Here is a 25,528-nt window from a genome sequence, read left to right as displayed (position 1 = left end):
ATGTCTGTAACAGGTTTCTTGTAATCACCTCAAATTCAGAAGTGTGTGGTCCATCTTACTTTGGCTTTACAAGATATTTCAGTTTCTTTTCCTCGATCCTCTCCACACCCCGAGGGTCTTCTTTACTATTTTAAAGACTGTCTTATAAAACTGCTCTTCAAAGGGATTATACACTGGGTCATGTTATTATGAATATTGATGATTATAATGGAAGCTTCCTACCAGTGCACAGAGTATGAGGAGAAGTCTCTGCTTTACACTCTGCTCTTGTTAATCCATACTTTCAAGATATAAAACTTCTCTAACTTCTTATCTCAGAGATTTGTTGGGAATACTAAATTTCTACTTTCCACATTTCATGAACAATAACCCAAAGTAACGGCGGCCCACTCGACTCCTCTCTGGAATATTTATGATTGTCTGACTCGGCTGAAAGCAATAAATGTAATTTGATTTACATTTGATCCCTATAATGTTGACAAATGGGCTTAACACTGCGTCCACTTGAACGTGTGTGGCCCACAAAATGTAAGAGAATCCTGAGATTCCCACTTTTGACACTGGCATGAATTATTCCCAACAGGTTGCTCTCCACACCCAAGACCCTGCAGACTACCATTACTGTCCAAACACAGGGGAGGGTAATTTAGCATTGTGGATGGTCTGTGTGTGTCCGTCCTGAGATTAGCATGTGTTTGTTTTTTTAACACGTGGGCGTCGTTGCCGTGTGTGGAATGCTGCGTGCATTGTGGGCATTTTATTCCGAAGGTGTGAGGTTGTTGGAACAAAGAACAAAGTGTGTGACCGAGGATCAACCGTCCGTAACACGTGTCCACACACACACACATGCAGACGCAAACACACGAGGCTGACATGTCGCCTGGTGCCGTGTGTGCCCGTTGCGTCACTCTGAAGGTCATCAACACCTGTTTGATACAATAAAAAAAATCTGGTGTTACTGATGTGGAAGTTCCTGCAGATGGAGTTTCATTGTCTGGGGGTAATAGTTGTGCAGGTGCATGCAAGGAAATGGTCAGACGGGTGTGATATTATTGAGAGGGGACATCAGTCTGCACGTTTAATTTCCTTGCCTGGGTGTGGGACTCCTCGTTTGAGACAACAAGGACGTACCCCAGTCCCAGTCTGCGGCCTTGTGCTTTAAAATATGACCACGTATCACTCATAGTGTCACTTTGGCTCTGATTTGAAAGGATCACAAGATACTTTAAAAAGGATAAGTGCTCAGAGAGGGACTGTCTCCCCCTCAATGTGCCCTCATCTCAGTGCTTCAGCCATTACATAGCTCACTAAATGGACCTTAGTGGCCACTGCAGCCCAAACAGCATCACCACCTTCAAAAGTACTACTTTATGCCACCAATGGCCCCCAAATCCCAACCATGGAGGTACAAGAGAAGCAAGAGATGACAACAACAGCATCATTAAGCAGGCATCTTTCATAACTGGTGTTTCACCAAGTTGAACCCACTAAGGTAAAAAAGGACGAGTGTGACGATGTGAGCGACTTTGAAAAGGACTAAATTATGACGGTTGGACAACTGGGTCATAACTCAAGAACTGCAGCTCTTGTTGGGTGTTCCAGGTCTGCAGGGGTCAGTACCAACCAAAAGTGGGCTACATTTTTTCTCTTTGTACTTGCTGTCTCTTACTTGTGTTGTCTATTCGTTGTGTGCATCTGTTGCTCCGTCTATACGTTGCTTCATTTGAATTGTATGCAGCTAGTTTAATGATTGATTGTCACTGTCGGATGCAAATGTGTACAGCACTGTTAAATGTTGTCCTGTTGTGTTTACATGTGTCTTCCTTAACATTTCATTATTGCTGCTTCTTGATTGTCTTGCTCCATGTATATTATGTCCATGGCCACTTTCTCAAAGACTGTCATATCATGTCCTTATGTAGCTTTTAGTCAATTTAATCAAATGGTGCTATTTGTACTTTTCTTTTCTTTTTCTTTTTAGGGAGCCTTTTTAACATCTGAAAAGAGACTAGGGATGTTAACTAGCCTTTTGGCTAATTCTGGCATATTTACAGAAGTGTTAATTAATATGCACAGTCCTTTTAAATGAAAAATACATTAAATAAATAATAAGGAAGGAAAAGAGCTACTGGAGCTCAAACTGCTGTAACAGTGAAGTGTAAGGGGCTGTGTACCTGCAGACCAGTCAGGGTGTCCATGTTGACCCCTTTCCACCACTGAAAGCTTCTACAATTGACACATGAGCATCAGACCTGGACCACAAAGTGATTGAGGAAGGTGGCTAAGGGGAACATGATGAGGTTAAGGTGTTTACTTGGCCTCCAAAGTCCCAAGATCTCAGTCCAATCCAGCATCTGTGGGATCTACTGGACAATCGAGTCCAATCCATGAAGAACTCACCAATGTTTGTAAGCTACTTAACCCACCGCAAGTAGTGCATGTTTGTCTCTCACAGGATTCCCAGTCTCTGAAATGACAGTCCTGTGTGTTGGCACAACCTTCACTCTTGGCCTCCACCCCAAAGATTTAGAGATTTATTCCCTTCATTCTATCTCACTTGACCTCCCCACCACATTAAGACGTAATTTGGGGCAAGAAATGGAGATAGAGGATCCCTTTAAAAACCTGTTGTGGTGCCTTTTGGCCGCTCACCAAGCTGAGTGATTTGATGACTCTAACAGGAGGACAAAGTGGGATGTAATAAGTTGTAATCCGCTGCAAAAATTAATCGTGCATCCAAATGAAAGGTCACTGAAGGCCTGCCAGGTCTGCTCACAGATACAAAACTAATGTCTGTGAGAAGAGTGTCTTTTTCCAGAGAAAGTCCCTGGCTGAGGTTTTACGGGATGGTTACCCTTAATGACTTAATCCAAGTGCAGTCTCAGCGGTCTCAGTTTGTGTGTCTGTGTGTGAGTGTGTGTAATCCTCGCTGTGAGATGGGAGCCCAGAGCTGACCTCACTGTTTGGTTTCACAGGGTCTCGGGGGGGCCCAGGGAGGTTGTGGGGCTGGTCCTTACAGCAGAGCGGTCTGAAACACTGACATGCAGGCCGGGGTCCGCGGGGACTCTTGGACCCAGCTCCTGTTACCGCCGGGTTAGTCACGCTCTGTGAGATTTATGTGTGGAACAGTAGAGAGGGTTTGGGTTGCACGATACCACCAAAGTGTTGCGATATTAATCCCCAGCGGTGTTGGACTTGTTATACCAAAAATGTCCTAATAGCTGTGTCTGAGTGTCTGTGCTGCAGATTTTAATTGCAAGTCTGTTAATATAAACACGTTAACTCAAAATACTATCTGTTGTGCGTTTATCTTTAAAGACCTTTTTCTTTTTCACATTCAGCCCCTTCACCAACTCCCCTAGACTCTCCTTCTGTCACCAGATAAACTGAACTATGCAGAAAGTGTGGTTTAATTATACCTCCTCACTTTAATTAACACTATTCAAGACTTCTCTCCCAAACGGCCCTCTGGTGATATAAATGCAAAATAGAGGAATTCTACTTCTTCTTCTTCTTCTTCTTCTGTGGTTTACAGGGTAGGAAAAGAGGTGAAATTATCAAAACAATGGGACTGTTTTTTCATAATTGACCTCTGTGGGATTTCAAGGGTTTTGTACTGTCATATACTTTGTTATATTATTATAAATATTATTAATGTTATCCATGCATTCATATATTTTCAATCACTGTTTCACACATAACAGTCAGTGTTGTGTTTACTTTGGTATTCAGCAGGAAATGAGGATCCTCCATTAAGTTTAAAAATAAATTGTATCATTATTTACAAAGTTCAGTTCAATTTCACTTCTCCCTAACCAACCAATCAAAATAAAGAAGGGGCGGGGCTTCCAATATCACCTTTTTCAACAACAATGGCAGAGAAGGAACTATTTCTATTTCATTTTCACTCTTGATTTTTATAATTGGCTGCTATTGCATCTTTTTTTATGGAAAATGTGTGATTTTAAATAATTGTTTTTCTTGTTTTTGTTTTGTTGTGTGGACCCCAGGAAGACTAGCAACCACAATGTGGAAGCTAATGGGGATCATAATAAATAAAGAAATAAAGAAATTCACCAACACATTAGCCGATCTCCTCAAATCGGACCCTGTGTCCACTAAATGCTGTTAGTGGACACAGGCCCTCACTGTTTGAAACTGACATCACATGGAGATGTCAAACTCCTATGCTGCAGATTGTAACATTTGCATTAGTCTACCAAACAACTGAATATCATCACCCTTGCTAGTTATTTGCAGCTGACTTGGTGTTGTAGCTCTAAAGCTCTACTACCTGGATGTAAACAAGCACAGGTGACTGATGTCATCTTGTAGCGTGGTGTGCTTGTCAGTATGTTGATCTAGTAAATGGAGATAAAGTTGTGTGTAGGCTGTGTCTGGTTAAACTGACATATAACCACTCCACCAGAGCGATGAGGAACCAGCACAGGCATGAGGACGTTAACCTGCAAGGAGGCGGTGCTAGCTCTGCTAACCTTAGACACACTCTGCAAACAAATTTGACATTAGGCGGGTTTACGTGACCACTTCTAATTGGATTAGAACTGGAGGAATGGCTCAATCAGAATTAAAATTACACATAAACACTTTGATCAGAATAAAACTGTCAATCAAAACAAAAAGCGATCATGTAAACCCATCTATTGTTTACCTGCAGATTCTCTGATCTCATATTTAGTTGTGTTAAATTAAGTATACTCAAATGTGACCAATGTTGGAGGTTTTCTGACCCGTAGACTCGTCGGCTGGTCAAATTTTGAATTTCTAATGAAGAAATGAGTCACTTCAGAACATCCCTGATCTCTTCATGTCCTAAAAGTGGAGGAGAATTTTCCAAATTCAACATATGTCACCAAGAGTGATTTGTTTAAAGTATTTTGTTGAGGTGAGACTCCAGAAAGCAGAGAAATTAAAGTTTAAAATCATGCCAAATAATCCTACTTCATCTGGAGTTTTTACCCTTTTTACTTCAAGTAAAATCAGAGCTTAAGGTTTAGAATGATTCAACCTGTTAGTGTCTTAATAGAGGAACTGTTAAGTGTGGTATCACATGAAGAGCTAAAAGTTTCCTCTTATTTGTTCACATAAAGACCTGAATGCTTTTTGTTCTGAAGAAGAGTTTTTATTTTGGTTTAACTTTCACACAGCTCTGTTTCTACTCTCACCTCAGAGTGTAATAAATAACAGATGGCAGTACCTGATTATGAATTATTGATTGTAATCCCCCTGCAGTGTTTGCTGAGCCGTGATACGAGCAGCATTGGCAGGAAAACAAACCTCCATATAACACAGACGTCAATATCAACACGTCCTCAAACATCCTTCAGTTAAAGTCTCTGAGCATCAAATCACAGAGTCAAACTCCCGCTCAGTCTTTAACCAGGATTGATTTCTCCTTTGTTGTCCGCTCTGCAGTGACTCAGACGTTGCTCAGCAGACGTTTGGACGCAGGTTACGACAACAACCCAACAAAAAATCTGACAACATATCTTCATGAGGAGACCACACAGCGAGGTGGCTGGTGGTCGTTTTTAAAGCAAGCACTTGTCCCTGCTGACATTTGGACAGGCCGCTGGTTAATGTGTTGTTTCACACTGTTTAGCGGTGATAGGGTGGGCTCGTGGTGTGGACGGGGCCAGGAGGGACCACCTCTCTGCAGGGTGACCCTGGGTGCTTGGAGCAGTGAGGACAGGTGGAGCGGGACCCCCCAAATTTAACCACAGACCTCCAAGGAGAGAATGCTTAGACCTGTCTGCCCAGGTGGATCAACAGATCGGGACCTTTGATGCATCTCATAGTTCTTTTATGTGAACATTAAACTACAATCTACATTTACTGAAGCAGTTACATGATTTTATCTTATCCAAGTATTCAAACATCACTTTCAGACAGAAGAGCGCTCTAACTATCTCTGACTTTTATGGATTAGTGTTTTTAATAATGGGCAGTATTACACTAAGTCGTATATAAGTGTGGCATTCAAGTGTTTTTGGAAAGACTACGCCTTTTTTGATCAGTTTAGCTGAGCTTAAAACTTCATTCTTTTGGACAAAAGGAATTTAGGAAGTCGTAAATCATTTGCAATCTAATCCCTTCTTAACAATAATATCAGACTTTCTTCCCCATAATTTTTAAAGTGCTGTTCAAGTGTTTCATTGGGGCTCAGGAAACATTTTTCTGCAAGCTTTCTGCAACAAAAGCATTGGATTAAGTCAGAAATATGTTGGCAGTAAACTGTTTAAATATTGAAATATTAGACTGTGTTTCTCAAACTTCATTTCTTAATTATGTTTGTGCTTTCTTACTGATCATACAGATGTGTTTATGTGTATATCCTCCTGCAGTGGTCAGACTCTATGACCAATAATATATATATATATATATATATATATATATATATATATATATATATATATATATATATATATATATATATATATATATGTTGTAAGATATGCTTATTTTTACCTCTTTAATTTTAATTGCTAATAACTTTTTAATAATTGATATTTTATTGGCTCTTCTTTGCTTCATACTCCTTTGCACTGTCTACTTTGTTGCTGTGACACTTAAATTTCCCCATATGTGGGACGAATAAAGGATATCTTATCTTATCTTTAACACTTGATTCTGATTGAACAAAACCTGATGCAACTCTGAACAGTAAGAAAAAGAGATCACACACGTCATATCAAAAATCCCCAGAAAGGAGACCTCCACCTCCACCTCCCCCTCTTTTAGGGGCTTTTTAAGCCTTATAGAGAGGATAGGAGAGAGGAAAGAGCAGAAAACAGTGAGAGAGAGTAGGGAGTGACATGAAGGTAAGAGGCCACAGGCTGGAATCAAACCTGGGCTGCCAGCTTGAGAACCACTAGGTCAAAACTGACACTATTCTCAACTTATTTAGAGAGCATAAACTTTAGATTGGTGGATAATGTCTGACCAGTCAAAAAAAAGAAGAAGAGAGGAGGAAAGAGTGCAGAAACTAGCGTGGGATGTTGAAACAGAAAGGGAGCTGTAGAGTGAAAGAAACGTCAAAAAATTGAAGAAAACAGACACAAAGCAAACACAAACTACAACCTCGTATGAGCCTCAGTCCTGTCAGAGTTACAGGACTGGCTGAGTGTGAAGAAGATGACCTTATACAGATGCTGCAGTTATTTACTACATCTTTTAAGAGCCCCAACAGAAAAAACACTAATGCTTAAACTTGAAATGTTCATTTTACTGTTAACTCAGCTTGTGAGCAGGCTGATGAGAATATAGATGCCATGGGAGTATCATCCAAGTGCAGAATCTGAGGAATTACTTTCATTTAGCTGCATAAATACATCATTTTTAAATCAATAAAATCATCTCTAAATCAGAAAAAGAGTCAGCTTATTTTTATCTTTATATGTTGGCTCGGTAAGAAGCAGGATGATGAATAGTGAGCGCATGGTTGTGTGAAATAGGATCCCTTCAAGATGGACAAATGTTGTCCCTCCTCTTTTCAGGTGAGTTAAATGTCATTATCAAGTCAGAAAGGATTCAGATACTTACTTGAGATTACTGTACTAGTGCTGAGATACTCATCTTGTACATTACTGTGGTTTTCAGAAAACATTAACCAACTTTTAACTTCACTTTTCAAACAGGAGAACCAATAAAGAGTGATAAATTATTCCACCATCACTAGTTTATGCTGAAATATCATTCTGTGATTCTTCAAATGTGGCTCTTTAATGTTAGTGCTGATTGCCACATAGTTAATTCTATTTCCAAGAGCTTACAAAACTCCTTTTCAAAAGAGAAACTCATTCAAAAAGCCAGACATTCAAATTATTTTTTGCAGGAGTATCACACTGATTCTCTTGTCTTGGTTGATTTAAATGTTTTTTGGTATTCTGTAAAAACTTTTCCCCTCCGTCATGAGTTTAAAGCATCACTCTCTGACTCTCAACACCTACCTGAAGCTGATTTCTCAGCTGCATGTGTTGGCTAAACAAAAGCTGTGTTATTACACCTCGTTCTTTGTGTAGGAGGTTTTTAGCATCCCGGTGCTACACTGAAGAGCCATAAGGGCCGCACACACGCCCCTGCATGGATGCAGACCAACAACAGGCAGCACAAACAACGCCGAGCCTGCCTCGTGTTTTATCTCCGAGCCACCCACAGTTTACGCCAGCGGGGAGCTGAAACCCTGCGCTGCCCCGGGTTCATCTCAAAGCCCCCTGGCTAATCACCGTACCCGAGCCCATCACAGAGCCCATTAGAACTAAAGCACCCTCTGGCTCCTGGTCAAATTATCACAACACAAACTGAAACTTTAAACTGCTATTAGATGTTAGTTCAGTTTCCCACCAGCACAGTTCCGCTGCTGGCTGAAAATCAAGCTCTCTCTCCGTCTGTGTTTCTCTCTGATTCCAGTCTTTGTTTTAAGAGAGCGGCGCGGATGTTTGAGACCCGGCACGCTCGTTTTGGACATTCTTTCTGAGTGAGAAGTGTGATGTTTGAGTTTTGAGTCATTCCTTCATGCTTCTCGAGTGGAAAGAAGACGCTCAGGATGATGAATAAGAGGAGGAAATGGAGTCATCTTGGACCTTGAATTCCCCTTGTTTTCCCCTCCGATGTGACCTGCCTGACCCGCTCTGAACAGCGCATGACAAAGAAACGCACATCTCTACTCCCTGGCATTACCATCGTTCTTGTGAAACACATCATGCTCTGATTCTGGAGTGTTTTCAGTGCTCCTCCCACCTTCTCTGCGAGGACAGAGGCAGATGAAAGTGGGACAGCGTCTGTGGGATGTTGGTCGTGATTGTCAGACATGTTTTGCTTGATTCTCTCTCCGCGTGTGGTCCCTGTGTGGCCTGCTTTTAAAACACAGCCTGCAAAGCCTGGGGAGGGGCGACCACTGAGACAATGAAGGTCCCACTGAGCAGCTGAGTGGGTACATGAGAGAATACTGATCTCAAGAGGAGAGGCACAAACGATCCCTCCACAATCATAAGAAAGGCAGCATATGGTGCTACAATTGTTAGATGTGTTTTCACTATTTTCAAGCTTTGAAAAGTTTGTGCATGAACTTATTTTGAAGCATATGCATGCATTTTTTATCTAGCTGTTTAAGATTGCATCCATTTAAGCTCCAGAAATGCAACACTGTTTTTTTAACCCTTCATCAGTGAGTCTTAGCATGTAACACAAAGGACTAACAAGCTACCTGCTGTGCCGCCTGTGTTTACATCACTTAACAGGACCTGCTTTTAAAAGGCCTGAGTATTATTTCAGCATTTGTCCCCTGCTTAGGAAATATTTTGCTTGTCAACAAAGGTCCTCACCTGGGAAACGGTCTGCAGATCCAGAGGAAGGAGGTCTGGCATGGTGGGTAAAAGGGGAGGAGCTTCCACTGGGCAACCTGGGTAAACACAACAGGGTCATTTGGGGTTCAAAGCAGGGAAACGTATGCTACCTCTCACTCTGATTCCACTCTCTGCTGCAGGCAAATTTCACCAGATCTGTGTCAGCTGAGGATTTTACCGAGTTATCGCTGACTGAGAGTTTCCCAGTGTAGCTTTAAACACAGAGCTAACAGACTGATCTGATTTTTTAGCAAAATATTTGTTTTGCTTATTAATTTTTCTTTCTCTCTGTCAAAGCCATGCTCTTATACTCTTAACACAAACAGATATAGATAGTGCCATCACTTCTACCCTCTTATGGCCAGATTCCACCAGATCCATGTCACAGCACCAGATCTGATAGGTTTCTATTCTAGTCAATGTGTTAACTTCCACTGGATCCACTCCGTTGCGTTCCGGCTGCGTCTCTGATCCGGCAGGTCAGAGCCCCCCGGATCAGATTCATCCATCTCAACAGAGCAGATGGAGCGGGGCAGGAAGTTAGGCACCAAAATGAAATGAAAACATCTGGTTAATTTTCAGAATAAAACACTCTGTGTTATCACCAGATCGTATTTAACTTAAGGCTGGGGTTGGTAGTCAGATTTAGATCCACTTTTTGTTATACAGGTTAAAATGATCGTTATGTTCTGATGGTAATCAATACATTTCTTGTGTTATCTATTGTGTTTTTAATATCGCTTCTTTTTTAATTACTATTTGTTGTTATTGATTGTGTTTTTTAAGCTTGTACAACACTTTGGCCAACTGCGGTTGTTTTTTAAATGTGCTATATAAATAAAGTTGACTTGACTTAATGTGTTCTTCACAAGCAATGACCACACCAACAACAGAATGAGATTTGAAAGATAGTTTATTGATTACGGATTATTGTATTTATGTATATTGAACTCATAGACGCTTTGGGGAAGCTACGTAGGGGATCAGCCGTAGCACCCGGGAACGACAAACCCCCTCAGGGCCCTATGGATAAGGAGGAGAGGAGCAGAAGGAGAAAGGGAAGGGAGGGAGGGATGCAGGAACAAGAGCGAGAAAGGAGGAAATGGTCAGGTTTGAATTTATGGGAAAACAGGAAGAGGCGCGGTTGGGGTGTGGCCCTGCTCCCGAAATTTTGATGTCATCACCACTTAAAAAGGAGCGAAAAAAAGCTGCTATCTACAGCCGAGGTAAACCTGGGAAAACACCAACCAATCCCTGCCATCAGGAGCGCGTACATTTCATGTTTGTTTGTGTTTTTAACTTTCTCTATGAGAATGTTTTTGTGTTTTCTTACCGCTGAGTGAGACATGAGTTGACGTAGTGCAAATCACAGACGACATGCTGAGGACCGGTTTGGAAGCGGTCACGATCATATGGTTGTGAAGCAGCGGCGCTCATGCATGTGAGCGGGGAGGAGGGGGAGGGGTTAGACGGAGTCCTGAGGAAATGCTACATTCAAATTAATGCTAGTTTTCCGTGACTACCAACCCTAGCTTTAATTAAAACAAATAACCGTCATGATGAGCGGAGCCAGGCCTGGAGTCAACAGGTCAGAGGTTTTCAGAGGACCAGATAGACAACATGGATGAGGAGAATCCTTGAGTCAGTGATTGCCGCGGGAAATACTCGGTCCCATGACTCCAGCTGTCCGGTGGTCCTGATCCGTGCTGCGTCCCAAAAACACAACTTGTGGGTTTTGACGGACGAGAGCACGGAGCCGGACCGGACACGGATCTGGTGGAAGTCCCATGTTAGTCTTCCTCTTCTTTTACTTGTCTGACATTTCTTCTGCAATCACAAGAGCCCACACTGTCTCTTGACCTCTCCTTGTTCTTGTCTTCCTTAACTCATATAAATCTCCTCTGCAGAGATATAGCTGATCAATGTGCACGTGCTTGTGTTATTGAAACCATTGTGCCAGGTGAGATCTGATCCTCAGAGATGCTTCTGCAGAGAATGACTGGAATCTGCAGCAACTGAGTACCAAGATGATTTGCACCCTTGCAGCCAGAGCTTTATATCACCCCAAAAAGAAGTCTTCACTTCACTTCACTGTGCCCCCGGAGTTAAAGTTACATGATGAATGACGGGGCAATCAGATCGACTTTCCAATGCAGCCAGACACCGCCGCCCTTGAGACATCGTCGGAGGAAGAATTGTTTCACTACCGGGCCAAAAAGACACGGAGATAAAGAAGAAGCGGATATAGAGCGTAAAACTTAACAACAGATAACAGCTGATACATTTCTTCAAGGGTTTTGTGCTTTATCTCTGCAGAAAAAGTCAATTTTTACAACCTAATTACCCCAAGATGAGTATGAAGAAGTGCAGGGAGGGTATCGGGGGTGGGTCGGGGTGATGGGGTTAGAGGGGATCGGGGTGTCACTGCTCTGCTGAGCCTCCATTGAGCACTTGATGGATGCTCTGTAACCAATGGAGATAGAGAGCCCCCATAGCCGGGGCGAGCACACAATCTTCTCAGCAGATTAACTTCCATTGATTTATAGAGATTTACCTCAGGAAAGAAAACAGCTGGCAAGAGGACAAAATACCAGAACTGGACGGCGATGAATTAAACCGAGAGCAGCCAGCTCATTTGGAAAGAGAGGGACTGTTTTTTATTGCCGTACAGCAGAAAGATGGTGGAGTTACCGAGCAGGTGGTTTATGACTCAAAAACAGAAGAGGTGTGAGATAAAGAAAAGCTGAGCAACTTACTGAGTGGACTTTGTTTTATGTTGCTGATCCTTAGGGCGGCTGGAAAAGTTGGAAACAAAACACAGACTTCTTATCGTCCCAGGATTTAAGTGGCCCAAACAGAGATCGTCTTATCAACAGATACCGGGCACAGCGTGTCCGACGAACCCTGAATGTGCTCTGCAGGAGTCACACTCTGTGGTTTCATACATTTTAGAGATATGAGTCATTTGAAACAGCTAAAGGAACGAAAGTTAAGAGGTTGAAAGTGTGTTTATCTGCTTTAAAGTTAGATTCAGATGTAAGCATGACTGGCAAACCTGACTTATGATGTATTCTTCTGCAATGTGGGTAATGTGCAACACGTGTTGTTTGTGGTTTCCTTGGTACGTGTTTCTCTGGTTGAAGGGAACATATTGTTGGATATTAATTAAACTTTGTTATATCTATTTGTTTAATTATTGCTACTTTTCTGGAGGCAGCTGTGCACTGCAATGCTTCAGTCCAAGATATGGAATCGTGTCATGTGTCGTCCTGTGCCGTGTCATATCTTATCTTATAGTATTGTATTGTATCGAATCACGTCTTGTCGTGCCATGCCGCACCATGAAATATCGTACCGTATTATATCGTATCGTGTCATGTCTTGTCATATAGTATCGTATGATGTCATATCGTATCACCTCGTGTTGTGCCATGTCATGTCTTATCATACAGATTTATATCTTATCGTAATATATCATATCATATCGTAATATATCGTATCATATTGTATTGTAATATATCGTATCGTAATATATTGTATCGTAATATATCGTATCGTAATATATCGTAATATATCGTATCGTAATATATCGTATCATAACATATCGTAATATATCGTAATATATCGTAATATATCGTATCGTAATATATCGTATCGTAATATATCGTATCGTAATATATCGTATCGTAACATATCGTATCGTAATATATCGTATCGTAATATATCGTATCATAACATTTCGTATCGTAATATATCGTAATATATCGTATCGTAATATATCGTAATATATCGTATCGTAATATATCGTAATATATCGTATCGTAATATATCGTATCGTAATATATCGTATCGTAATATATCGTAATATATCGTATCGTAATATATCGTATCATAACATATCGTAATATATCGTAATATATCGTATCATATTGTATCGTATCATAACATATCGTAATATATCATATCATAACATTTCGTAATATATCGTATCAACATATCGTAATATATCGTATCGTAATATATCGTATCGTAATATATCATATCATAACATTTCGTAATATATCGTATCATATTGTATCGTATCATATTGTATCGTATCATAACATATCGTAATATATCATATAACATTTCGTAATATATCGTATCAACATATCGTAATATATCGTTTCGTAATATATCATATCATAACATATCGTAATATATGGTATCGTAATATATCGTATCGTAATATATCATATCATAACATATCGTAATATATCGTATCGTAATATATATCGTATCATATCGTATTATACCGTATCGTATCGTATCATGCCATATTGTATCATATGTGGTGTATTGTATTGTATTGTGCCGTTTTGTATCACATCTCGTCGTGCCATGCCACATCATGTAATATCGTACCGTATTTGATCGTATAGTATTGTGTCCTATCTTGTCATATTTTATCCTGTGATGTCGTATTGTATCACATAGTGATGTCTTATCATACCGAATTATATTGTATCGTATCCTAATATATCGTGTCATATTGTGCTGTATCATATCGTATCATATCGTATCACATCGCATCACATTGCTTCTTATTGTATTGTATTGTATCGTTTCATATCAAGTCTCCAGGTAAACAATGTAAAACTGGTTTTCTGCGAGTGGCTAACACTAGCAGAGCTAGCCCCAACATCCTTCAATCTTCCTTGCAGGTTAACGTCCTCATGCATGTGCTGGTTCCTCGTTGCTCTGGTGGAGTGGTTATATGTCAGTTTATCAGACACAGCCTACATACAACTTTACCTCCATTTACAAGATCAACATACTGAAAAACCACGCCGCTAATCTGAATTTAAAGAGACACACACCAAAACTGATCCTTTTGAGAAAGGTGATGCAATGTCAGTTGAGCAAACAAGTTTACAGGTATTTTAAAAGTCCAGTTTGAGTTGCAGTAATACAATGAATGAACTTTTAAAACATATTTTTAACGTACTTAAGGGTTTAAATGCTTATCCAAAAGGTTGAATTCTTCCCTCTACATTTTTATAGAAGATAAATCTAGTGTCCTGATTCATTTTCATTCCAAAAATTCTTCCGCTCTTTTGCTTTGTTGGCATTCTTATACTGTATCTCCAGAGGGAAATATCTTTAGCTGCTAAAAGCTCCCTTATGCCCTATAGTGTGTCCCTCTAATAATGTACAGGTAGTATGGAGTCAGCTCTTAATGGTACCTGGGGCACGAATACCACAAAGAGCCACATCTTCTAATAGGCTTCATTCTTCTGGTGTGTGAGACGCCCGCTGTACGGAACTGATTTCACTATTTTATCTGGGACGCTAATAAACCTGCCAGAGGTTGGAGAAGTCTGTGAAGGCTGAATAATTCAGACTGAGAGAGGAAGCTATTAAGCATACATTATCTGAGAAGTGGGATTCAGACGAGAGGAGATACTGTTGGAGTCTGACGTTCGAGCATTGAGAGAGAAACCGATAAGGGTCCTCACTTGGACGGAGGAAGAAAACACTAATGCTATGATTTGTTCAGCCAAATATCTCTCCTTTCTCTCAGCCATGTTCTGCTCCCCCTCCGCCATTAACACCCCTCCATTAAAGTGAAATATCAGATGTGGTCTAACGTGAACATTAACACAGCTCCCATGACATCAGCTCAGAGCTTTGGCCAAAAAGCAGGAAACTTTGGCACAAAAACATGAACTGAGCAAGCTTAGACTTGAAACCGTGTGCATATAGAAGAAGCTTTATATTCAGCTTTTATGTCCTTTACCTCAAAGGTTTTACATTGAGTTTATTTTATGTACAGTTTGGCTGAAGTGATGCACGCATACATTTAAAGCTGCATCCATTACAGACTATAAACACACTCAGCTCTGCATAAAGAACAGAATCTGTCAGAGTTTGAAGCTTTCAGGAGAATCTCTACTTTCTGTCTGATAGAATAAAAAACATCCAGCAGAGACCTTTCAGTTTCCACGCATAGATATTAACATTTCATAAGCTTTCCACAATTTTACCACTCAGTGTCTGCTTCTAAGAACCATTAGTCCACACGCATCAACACCTTGAAGGTCAATTTAAACCCATCAGCCAATCACAGCGTGTGTTTTTGTTTTCACATCCTGCAGACGAGTCAGGACAAGCCCAGACATGCCACGGCCTGTCGCCTCAGGGGATTCACATCGAGTCATAATAACCGAGTAACATCATGTTTAATGTCACATTATGTCAAGGTGCGTTAGGGAGACTTGTTGCATGTATTATCTTAACAGCATGCCAGGTTGTGTTAGATATTTATAGTCACTATGTCATCGCAGATCAATCAATCAGTCAATCAAGCTTTATTTATACAGCACCTTTCATACGAATCAAATGCAACCCAAAGTGCTTTACAGTGATAGAAAACTTATTGCTGCTTCCTGATTGTCATGCTCCATGTATTTTATGTCCATGGCCACTTTCTCAAAGACTGTCAAATCATCTCCTCATGTAGCTTTTAGTCATTTTTAATCATATGGTGCTATTTGTAATTTTCTTTTTTCTTTTTTTCTTTTCTTCTTTTCATTTTTTGTTTGTGTTTTGGTTTCTCCTCTCCCTTTTTTATTTAAACTTTATTTTACTTTATAATTTATTTATTTATTTATTATTATTTTATCTTCTATGTGAGCCTTTTTGACATCAAGAGACTAGATGTAAACAAGCTTTTTGGCTAATTCTGGCATATTTACAAAAATGTTAATTAATATGCACGGTCCTTTTAAGTGAATAAATAAACACATAAATACATAAATGGCAAAACATATTAAAAAAATATATTTTAAAATAGAGACTAATGCACAACAACAACAGTTAAATATGTCTGATTAAAATAAGTTAAAGTATCAAATTAATATTAAGAATATAGACACCCTGTCCACTTTTAAGAGTGGGCTCAAAACTTTCCTTTTTGATAAAGCTTATAGTTAGAGCTGGATCAGGCTTGGACCAGCTTTTGTTATGCTGCTATAGGCCTAGACTACTGGGGGAACTGGCGCACTGACACACTGGGATCCTAGCTCACCCCCTTCCCCCCATACCCTTCATCACTTACTTTAACTCTGCCTGTCCCATTAAAGTTACTAACCATAGACCTTTCTGGAGTCCCTGAGCTCCATTGTCTCATAGGTTCCTCTGAGCTGCCGTAGACGTCCTCCTGCTGCAGACGTTCTGGACTCCAGCGGCAACAGCTTCTACTACTCGTCTCATCACTATCACTTCTCTCTCTTACTCCCCCCTATCCCTCTTTCAAGACCCAACTCAGTCGAGGCATGATGGCTGTCTAACATGAGTCTGGTTCTGCCTGAGGTTTCTGCCTGTTAGAAGGAAGTTTTTCCTCGCCACTGTAACTAGCTAAATACTGCGATGTGCAATGCTCATGATGGATTAAGGTGGTGTCAGACTGAGTCTTACCCTGTCTTGAAGTTGGGTCTCTGTTCATAATTTGACAGAGTGGTCTAGACCTCCTATGTTTGTAAAAGCATCCTGAGATAACATTTGTTGTGATTTGGTGCTATACAAATAAAGATTGATTGATTGATAGTTAAAATAAATAAATTAAGGCCAGCTACAGAAGTACCAGAAACCACATACACACCAATTCAAAAAAGGCCGATCTTTACGGCAGAAATAAACATGTTTACAGCCTGGGACAAAAAACGAGTGTAGTCTGGATAGCTCATTTCTCAATCGGCACACACTGTACGGGGGGTGAATGTTTTCATAACGCGGCAATTTGGAAGATATTAAGATTACAAGTCTCCCATTGAGACTTGATAGACAGGCGGGAACACTGTAGCTGTTGGGGAGGAGGCTCAAAGCCTCACAATCACTCGACAGCAGTTGTGTTGAGTTCAACATTTCCAATATGGCTCCCTCAGACGATTGGCCTCAAACAGCGCTTCAGAAACAGACGGGTGACGTCACGGATACTGCGTCCATTATTTATACAGTCTATGCTTAGAACAGACCAAAACATGACAAGGAGTGATTTCAGAAATACATATTTATGACACGTCGAAGTTCTCCACCCTGCAGCGCCACTGTAGAGACGATCACAGGTGAAGCTTGGGGCGATATATCCAGAGTTTCTCCCTTTGGCTTACATTTTCGATGTAACGAATACTGCTTTATTCATTCACAGAAGTCCAATCACATTACTGGTTATGTCTTCCCAAATGGCTTGCTTGGGTCTGGTACTTGTTGCAGCATTCACAAATAAAAGATGAAGCTAAAATCCTGGCTTGTTTTGAACATGTATTTAAGACAAAAGGATTTATCCTGTGATGAATGGTAAAGTCTGCATCGCTCTTCAGGTTGTTCATCACTCTGCCGTCTGTGCTAATAAAGTCACTCAAATTATCCGGATCCTGCTTCTGCAGAAAACACCACAACACGTAGAAGGCCGCTCCCATGATTCCCTCAAGGTATCATGAAAGCTACGAATATGGAAGGTAGAGAACACACAAACCCTTCACTGCTACAGATCATCTCCTCTCAGGTAGTGGAGTGTGTTTCTACTCATGCTCGTCCTCTCTGTGGTTACAGAGCGTGTTACAACCTCACATCAGAGATCCAAAGGGAGCAGTGAGTGTTTGTTTAAACGGGCTCATACAGTAGTTCCCCCTCTGTATTAGATGCAGCTGTAGTTGTGTTAAGGTGCACCTCTCTGCCTCCTGTGTGTAATAATGTTACACGGCTACTGCTGGACAGATGTGCACCTCTCTGTACGCACGCACACACACATTCATGCAGATGTGCGTACAGAGAAAGAGCAGTCTCCCCTCCTCCCCTCCTCCCTCCTGGATATCCTTCCACACCTTGTTGATGGGACCGGAACTTTCCTGTGTTTCGCCGGGGTGGGCTCTGTTTGACTCATGGGGCTGAATGAGAGGGGTCGTGACCCGGGCTGTGAACTGCTTCCTGTTTCTGCCGGAGCACTCTTCCGAGGCCTGCGGGGATCACAGGAGAGGCTGTCGGGCAGCCGGAGTGCATCCAGGTTTGAGTTTGATGCTTCCACAGTAAAAAAAAAAAAGATAACATACATCAACGGAGCAGTAGCTGGAACAGGAGAGAGGGGGGATAGTGATGTGCTGTTATTTACTGCGATGAGGACTACAGGGAGGAATAAGTTCAGTCTGTCAGGCAGAGAGGAGGCGGTGGAAGGTTTGGAGCTCCATGCGGTACGATGAGGGGAGTGTTTGTGAGCTGAAGGTCATATTTTAGAGATGTTTGAGTTCAGCAAAGTATGCGCTGAGGTCACGGACGCAGGACGAGAAACACAAGTGAGACCAAATCTCAGACAAATAATAACACAGTTTATAAAAAAGCCGGATATTTCAACCATGTTATGCAGAAAATGACCTAAAGTGGACCTGAGAAGTCTGTTTCAATCCCTCATTGAATAAGAAACAAGCGCGAAAAAATACCTGCAACTCCGGTAGAACTAGAACTCATTATGATCAGACTATTTAAACATCTCTTTGGTGCAAACCAGTCTGGTCTAATTGGGGATTAAGTGCTGCTACATGTGGTCCTTGAATATCTAGAAACTCCAAAACTTTGCAGCAAGTTTGCAGCAATAAAAACAGGAAGAATGAATCCAAACTTCAAGGAGGTATAAATCATGATCATATCTGTTTTGTCGTGATAAAGTTTTGTTTTTGTTGTCTTCTTAACGGGTCCAGCTAACCCAGGAATGTATATGGTTAACTGATCGATCTGCAGCATTTTGATGATACCTTAATCTGTCATGCATTGCCAAAACTTGCAGAAAGGTAACAGGACCGATGTGAAACTCAAGCTTAAACTTAAGTTGTAATACTAGAGGCAGTATTTAAAACAGAGAAGCTCTTACCTGCAGCCTAACAGCTTGCACATGCATCTAAAAGTTCTGAGCAATATGACAAAGGTGCAATCATCCTTAATAGTGATGCATGAAATTGATTTATTTGAGCTTATCGTTATTGTTTTCACATTTTTGCATGTTAAAATGAAAAGTTTCTGCACACCTGAGGGTAACAAAGGTTAAGATTGTGTAAGCAAAGATAATACTCTATACTCTACAGCTCTGCCTGAAGTCACTGTTGGTAAATCCAGAGAAACAAAGACCAGCTCTGACTCTTCAGCTGTCATTTATTTAGTTCCTGTGAACCGGAGCTCTCCTGTGCTGCAGTAATGTCTTCTTCCTGTGCAGCACCTCTCCTCTCCTCTCTCCTCTCCTCTGGCTTCCTCTGAGTTTCAGAATTGATTTTAAGATTTTGCTGTCCTCTTTTAAAGCTTGTCTGGGTTTCGCCCTGAGTAGAAATGTTGACAGCATATGAGCCATCTCAGCTTGAGATCCTCAGTGGGGATGTTCTGGTCGAGGCTCAAATCGAAAGGTGATCATGCTCCTCGACTTTGGAACGACCTCCATGAAGAGATGAGGCTCACAGAGTCACTGACATCTTTTGAATCACTTCTTAAAACAGGTTTTTACAGACTTGCTTTAATGTAATTTTAACTTTTTAATTGCATTTTTCAATTTAATTTAATTAATATGATTTCATTTTATTAAATGTGTTAATTTGATTTAATTTTTTTCCTACAGTCCTTTTTTTTTTTAAATCAATGTATTTATTTCCTCATTCATGTTCAGTTTATCATTAATGTTTTTTAAATTTCTGTTCTCTTACCTTTTTTCGGTGCTAATGCTATCTGCGACTTCTGCTGCTTTGTATTTCTTGTTTTCAGGTGACTTGAGGACTTCTTCCTGAATACTTGAGGCACATTCTGCAAGCTGCTGTCATGTTATCCTCTCAAACAATGATAAATATCCACACTAGTGATGCTAGTTTCATTGTCAAGTTAATTAGTTGCAGCTGTGCCGCCTTCCTCTTCTTCTTCTGTTTGTTTTAATAAGTGGTTGGCAAACAAGTTCATTGTGCATTACCGCCACCAACTGGTGTGGAGTGTGGATCTGGTTTTGCAGGCTTTTAACTACCCCCCAAAAATAAATTAATCAATAATTTCAATGACATGAATTTATTCCAATAATATAAAAAAAAAAATTATGATTAAAAAATTAATAAAATATAAAAATGATTAAAAAATATATAATAATAATAATTGTAATAATAATAACAATAATAATAATAATAATAATAATAATAATAATAATAATAATAATTACGAAATCAATGAAACATAAAAATGATAAAAAATTAGAATAATTTATAAAAATAATTTTAAAATGAATAAAACAAAAATTATCCAAAAAAGACAGACATTTTATAATTATTTTATTTTAGTCCTTTTCAGACTTTCATATTTTAAAAAAAAAGATAAACCTCATCAGATCGCTGCTGCACCTGCTCTTCTTCTCTGCAAGTAATGGTGGCTCAAATACTGCCACCTCGTATGTCGGAATGAGAAGGCTTATTAACAAGTACAAGGAATTGTCTTTTATCAATTGTTTTTATTTGTTAAAATCTTCAAATCTGAACAATAAATAGTAAAATAAATTGTAATAAATAGAAAATGTCCATATGGGAAAATCATGTATCAGACCCTTAAATATCCTGCATCCTCAATCTTTTCTTTTACCAGTTAATTTGAAAAAATAATGGGAATCAAATTGTGCTGATAAGGTTTCATTAGGATAGAAGAATGAAGTTTTTAGAGGATGAGAGTCATTTAGACTTCTTCAAGTTTTCCTGGAAGTCCTAGAAATGTCAAAGCCTGCAGGTTGGAAACCAATGTCTCATACAGAAAGTCCCCATAATACAGAAAACACAGAGGATGAGTTGCTCATAGTGTTGTTGTTTCTGGTGAAGATGTTTTTCTTGCTCCTGGAAAGTTGACTCAGCTGACCTTTCGTGTTGTAAATCAACATAAAGTAGAAAACTTTTTCCTCACATATAAAGTGTCATTTTGAAAATCAGCACTGTAGAGGAAGAGTCACCAATCTCTGTTTAAGACCTATAACTGTCTATAAACTGGATCTTTAAAAACACAGCTCACAATCTTTATATCTCTTATCTATCAAACTCGTCTCCTCGTGTGATTTCCCTCCTCTGCATCGTCGATGCCTCCTCTGACCTCCTTGTGCCCTGCTGACAACTGTCATGCACTGATTTAGGATTATTTTTAAATCAGGGGCTGTCGAGGTTTGACGAGGACGAGGATGGGGTACCCGGGTCCCTGGAGAGCTTGTAAATCTGGACAGTTTACTACAGAGAGGAGGGAGAGGGGGGGGGAGAAAACTCTTCAGGGCCCAGGCGTAATCCCACCACTTCCTCTCCTCCGCTCGGCTGCCCCGGCCCACGCCGTAATGCATTTTCTGTAACTAACAGCCGTTGTTTCCCGATTGTCACGCTCCCATCCCTCTCTCCTGGAATGTGTGTGTAGCAGTAGGATAGGGTGTTGGGGTTTTAAAACTCTCCACAGACTTTAAAAAAAGAGAGAAAAACTGGTAGTAGAAGGTCTGGAATTGCAGTTAATATTAACACTACCCTCCTCCATTACCGCCTCCTTCTCCTCCCCATAATTCCTCGCTCTACGGGTGCTGCAACCCGGGCCTCCTGCTTCCGTCACGCTTGCCCCCTTCTCTGTCTGGAAACAAGAACACATGGATGTGGAGTCCCCCTCTCTGCTCTGCCAGCACCCAGCCCCTTTCAACAGCTTTTACTCCTTTAATTAGCCATGTCCCCCCCTTCATCTCCACGTATAGGAGGCATGACATGCAGAAACACACACGCTCAGGACGCAGGATGGCACACCGAGCGGCGCTTGGCAGCAGTCAGAGGGCAATCAATTCACACTTTTCAGTCTCAGTAACATTCTTCACAACACCTCCTGACAGGTCTGAGGCGGCGAGCTTAGAGGAGACGGCGAGGAGGTCAATTCTCCTTGAAAAAGAGAGCAACAGGTTTTCGGGAGATTCGCCAACTTTGCCCCTGAAGTGATGAGAGCAGAGGCAGTAAAACTCACCTGCCCACTTCTGCTGGTGTTAACATTTTAGGAGACACTTTGTGAAGTTAGGGTGTCGAGAGATGACTCATTAAAGGTCGCTTACGCCAAAAAAAATGGAGATAAATGCTCTAAAAACAACATTTTTGGACAGGGATTGTCACAATTTGATCTGATGGGAACCTTTTATCTCAGTTTGAGAAGGAAGAAGTGGCCTCTTACAGTCTAACACCCATCCATGAAGTATAAAAGCTAAGACATGCTCTTCATCTTCACTGTTTTGTATCTGGCTATTGCATGTTTCAGATGATTCTCGTTGGCAATAGTGATGGGAAGTTCGGCTCTTTTCAAAGAGCCGGCTCTTTTGACTCCTGAACGGTTCTTAATTTAGCCTTAACTTTGCAAAAACTAATGTTTTGTGTGTTGAAAACCCTTACAGTGTTTTTATGAGAAGCTTTATAATTGCCCAATTTTGTGCATTTATTCTGTTAAGGGTAATTATTAGGGTTAGGATTAGGATTAGGATTAGGGTTAGGGTTAGGGTTAGGATTAGGGTTAGGGTTAGGGTTAGGATTAGGGTTAGGGTTAGGGTTAGGGTTAGGAGTAGGGTTAGGGCTAGGGTTAGGGTTAGGGTTAGGGTTAGGGTTAGGGTTAGGATTAGGGTTAGGGTTAGGGTTAGGGTTAGGGTTAGGATTAGGGTTAGGGTTAGGGTTAGGGTTAGGGTTAGGATTAGGGTTAGGGTTAGGGTTAGGATTAGGGTTAGGGTTAGGATTAGGGTTAGGGTTAGGGTTAGGGTTAGGATTAGGGTTAGGGTTAGGGTTAGGGTTAGGATTAGGGTTAGGGTTAGGGTTAGGGTTAGGGTTAGGGTTAGGGTTGAGATTAGGGTTAGGGTTAGGGTTAGGGTTAGGATTAGGGTTAGGGTTAGGGTTAGGATTAGGGTTAGGGTTAGGGTTAGGGTTAGGATTAGGGTTAGGGTTAGGGTTAGGGTTAGGGTTAGGGTTAGGATTAGGGTTAGGGTTAGGGTTAGGGTTAGGATTAGGGTTAGGGTTAGGGTTAGGATTAGGGTTAGGGTTAGGGTTAGGATTAGGGTTAGGGTTAGGGTTAGGGTTAGGGTTGGGGTTAGGATTAGGGTTAGGGTTAGGGTTAGGGTTAGGGTTAGGATTAGGGTTAGGGTTAGGGTTAGGGTTAGGATTAGGGTTAGGGTTAGGGTTAGGGTTAGGGTTAGGATTAGGGTTAGGGTTAGGGTTAGGGTTAGGGTTAAGATTAGGGTTAGGGTTAGGGTTAGGGTTAGGGTAACAACCAGAACCAAACTCAAGCAAACAGAACCAGAACCAAACAGGAACCAAACTCAAGCAAACAGAACCAGAACTGAACCAGAATCGAACCAGAACCAGAACCAAACTCAAGAAAACAGAACCAGAACCGAAGCAGAACTAAACTCAAGCAAACATAACCAGAACCGAACCAGAATCGAACCAGAACCGAACCAGAACCGAACCAGAACCGAACCAGAACCAAACTCAAGCAAACATAACCAGAACCAAACCTGAACCAGAACCGAACCAGAACCAAACCAGAACCAGAACCGAACCAGAACCGAACCAGAACCGAACCAGAACCAAACTTAAGGAAACATAACCAGAACCAGAACTAGAACCACACAGAACCAGAACCGAACCAGAACCAATCTCAAGCAAACCGAACCGGAACCGAACCAGAACCGAACCAGAACCGAACCAGAACCGAACCAGAACCAAACTCAAGCAAACAGAACCAGAACCGAACCAGAACCAAACTCAAGCAAACAGAACCAGAACTGAACCAGAACCAAACTCAAGCAAACCGAACCAGAACCGAACCAGAACCGAACCAGAACCGAACACGAACCGAACCAGAACCGAACCAGAACCGAACTCAAGCGAACCGAACCAGAACCGAACCAGAACCAAACTCAAGCAAACAGAACCAGAACCAGAACCGAACCAGAACCAAACTCAAGCAAACAGAACCAGAACCAAACCAGAACCGAACCAGAACCAAACTCAAGCAAACCGAACCAGAACCGAACCAGAACCAAACTCAAACAAACAGAACCAGAACCGAACCAGAACCAAACTCAAGCAAACAGAACAAGAACCAGAACCAACCACAAGCAAACAGAACCAGAACCGAACCAGAACCAACCTCAAGCAAACAGAACCAGAACCAGAACCAAACTCAAGCAAACAGAACCAGAACCGAACCAGAACCAAACTCAAGCAAACTGAACCGGAACCGAACCAGAACAGAACCAGAACCAAGTCAAGCAAACGGAACCAGAACCGACTCAAGCAAACATTATTAATGTCCTCAGGTTGGATGGGCTGATCTGATTTCTCCTCAGTGAGTATTTGCCCGGTCTTCAAGAAGACCCTCTCAGAAGGAACAGATGAAGCCATGATACGCAGCCTCCCCTCCATCACTTGTATCCTATATCCTCACATGTGATTGGCTGCATGGCCGCCATGCTGACCAATCAAAACAAAGTTCTGCTGTGAGCAGAGCTGGGGCTGAGCACTGAGAGAGCTAAGCAGGGAAAGGAAAAAACTGGGAGCCGTCTCTCTCTCAATGCAAGCCGGCTCTTCTGATTCACTATAAAGCATCGACTCTCAGAGCCGCAGCTTTTGATCATGACACATCACTAATGGGCAACCAAACCATAAACTGTGTAAATAAAGGACGTAGTATCCGTGACCTCACCCATCTGTTTCTGAAGTGCTGTTTTGAAGCCAATCATCGGCGGGAGCCATATTGGAAATGCTGAACTCAACCAAGGGCCAAGGGTTGAGCGTAGGGCCAAGCTGTTTTTTGAACCAGGCTGTAAACATGTTTATTTCTGCTGTTAAGATCGTCTTCTTTTAATTGGTGTGTATGTGGTTTCCGGTGTTTCTGCAGCCAGCCTCTAGTGGACACTCAATGAACTACAGTTTTTAACACTTCCACATGGACTTCATATTTTGAGACTGGAGGTTGCCGCTTGGTTATATGTCAGTTTAACCAGACACAGCCTACATACAACTTTATCTCCATTCACTAGATCAACATACTGACAAACCACGCCATGCTACCAGATGAGGAGCAGACACATAAGTTAGAGGAGTTTTAAACTGACTTGTGCATCTCACATACAC

The 25,528-nt window shown here is 41.2% G+C and overlaps 1 long non-coding RNA gene across 1 annotated transcript in view; it reads right to left on the bottom strand.

Annotated features, from left to right (window-relative positions):
* Window positions 1-20,304, bottom strand: part of LOC117805283 — a 32,210-nt gene extending 11,906 nt beyond the window's left edge. Inside the window, exons 1-2 of the long non-coding RNA XR_004629391.1 lie at window positions 20,084-20,304; window positions 9,345-9,421 (exon numbers count right to left, since the gene is read on the bottom strand). This is a non-coding gene — a long non-coding RNA (uncharacterized LOC117805283). The remainder of the gene's footprint in view (window positions 1-9,344; window positions 9,422-20,083) is intronic.
* Between the last annotated feature and the right edge of the window lie 5,224 nt (window positions 20,305-25,528).

The sequence above is a fragment of the Notolabrus celidotus genome, chromosome 21, assembly GCF_009762535.1.
Source record: "Notolabrus celidotus isolate fNotCel1 chromosome 21, fNotCel1.pri, whole genome shotgun sequence".
NCBI classification, from domain to species: domain Eukaryota; kingdom Metazoa; phylum Chordata; class Actinopteri; order Labriformes; family Labridae; genus Notolabrus; species Notolabrus celidotus.
The sequence above is the reverse complement of the archived record's forward strand: the minus strand, read 5'-3'. Positions and strand labels throughout refer to the sequence as shown.